Here is a 2,307-nt window from a genome sequence, read left to right on the forward strand (position 1 = left end):
GGATTGGAGGCAGGAGGAGAAGGGGACGACAGAGGATGAGATGGCTGGATGGCATCACCGACTCGATGAACATGAGTTTGAGTGAACTCCGGGAGTTGGTGATGGACAGGGAGGTCGCAAAGAGTCATTCATGGGGTCCCACTGACCCCATTCATGGGGTCCCCATTCATGGGGTTGCAAAGAGTCAGACACAACTGAGCGACTGAACTGAACTGAACTGCCTCTTCAAAGGAAAAGACTTCCTGGAAACTCATGGTTTAAAACAAGTCAAATAAGCTGCTGGTCCAAGCCAGTGCCTCTCCTCACTAACCTCCATACAGGGAGAGGCCTCTGAAGAGACTCCTAGCTTTAGATGACATTTACAAATCAATCACCTTGTAGAGGGTCTAAGGACAGGTCAAGCTGTGCTTGTCTATCTATTTGTTTTGTTTTGCTTTAATTTATGTTGGAGTATAGTTGATCCAGGCTTCCCGGGTAGCTCAGCGGGTAAAGAATCTTCCTGCAATGCAGGAGAGCCCAGTTTGACTCCTGGGTCAGGAAGATCCCCTGAAGGGACAGGCTACTCACTCCAGTATTCTTGGGCTTCTCTGGTGGCTCAGATGGTAAAGAATCTGCCTACAATGAGGGAGACCTGGGTTCAATCCCTGGGTTGGGAAGACCCCCTGGAGAAGGAAATGGCAACCCACTCCAGTATTCTTGCTTGGAGAATATCCCATGCACAGAGGAGCTTGGCAGGCTACAGTCCATGGGGGCCCAAAGAGTTGGACACCACTAAGCACAGCATAACTCTGATTAGCACAGCAAAATGCTGTTAGTTTCAAGTGTACAACAAATGAATCAGTTATACACACACATATATCCACTTTTTTTTTTTAGATTCCTTTCCCATACAGGCATCTGTTGTTTTTTAGTTTGTTTGTTTTTTAATTCTCTCCCTCTCTTTTTAAGGTACAATGGACATATAACATTGTATTAGTTTCAGGTGTACAACATAATGATGATTCAATATTTGTATATATTGTGAAATGACCAGCACAATCCACGATCGCAATGTAGATCCAATTTTCTCTTGTGAAGTTTTTTGCAGTCTTGAACGTACATTCGAATCACCCCTGAAATCTTGTTAAAATGAACGCTGTGATGAGTAGTTCTGGAGTGGGCTGACCTTCTCAGCAGTGCTGACCGTCTTCCAGGTGATGCCCGTGCCCACTGAGTCAGGGGTTACCAAACCTCAGCTAGCTCCTGATGACCCTTGCTTTCCTTGCTCACCTTCCAAAATGGTGTGGGGGTGGGGTTCAGGCCTGGAGTTTTGAAAACTGATCTTTCCCTCCTCCTAAAGACTGGAAGCTCCTATTTTCACCTCCAGTCTTTGCTTCCCTTCTGTTCTCCAGGATTCTTCACAGACCGGGGAAAATGCTACCACAACCATCTGTGCAAGGTCCCTCGATGCTGAACTTCATGGGGTGGAGACCAGAAGTCACTGAATGAATGGGCTATAGATGTGATTCTCACTTTTCCAGAACTTCAGTGCTTTCATTTCCACTTTAAATATCTGATTTAGGAGAGAAATGGGTAGAGAACGGGTGTTGGGAATTGTGTTCCCTCTGTCATCTGTCATCATTATTCCGTCTGTTCCAGTAGAGGACTCTTTTTTGGCCCTTTCTTGACACTTTTGCTCTAAACATGACCTTCCTCCACCCTGCCATGAGAGAGAGAGAGAGAGAAACCTCTGCCATGCTTTGAGCATCCTGGTACTATACCAACAGATTTGCACCACTCTGGCATCTGGGCTCAGTTACACACGATCCTCTCCTTCTGTAGGGGATGGAAGGAAAGGGACTTGGTAGCAAGGCACATTTACATTACTTATTGTAATATTTGCAGTAGTTTATGAGTATCACCCTCACATCATCACTGAGGAAACTGAAGCTCAAAGAGGGTCAGTGACTCATCTAAGGCCACACTGCTAGAAATGACTAGCTGGGATTGGATCTCAGATCTGCCTGACTCAGCCTTCTCCCCAGGTTTTCTCCCCAGAAATCTGAGCAATTCCGAGGTCCCTGTGTGACCATGCTGGGTCTCTCAGTGCGCTTTTCTTCCTCATTAGCAGCTGCAGCACTGAATTCATGAGAGTACAGTTCCAATTACCCACCGAGGTCTCCCCTCTGTGTGGAGTCCCGGGCCCCTCCAGTGTTCCTTCTTTTGGAAACAGTGAAACCATTTTCTCTCTGACCCTTGACTCACCACAGATGGGCCTGGGTTGGAATCCCACAGCCACCTCTTGGACAAATATGCACACATTCCTTA

This window comes from Bison bison, unplaced genomic scaffold (genome assembly GCF_000754665.1).
Source record: "Bison bison bison isolate TAMUID 2011002044 unplaced genomic scaffold, Bison_UMD1.0 scf7180017864093, whole genome shotgun sequence".
Lineage (NCBI taxonomy): Eukaryota > Metazoa > Chordata > Mammalia > Artiodactyla > Bovidae > Bison > Bison bison.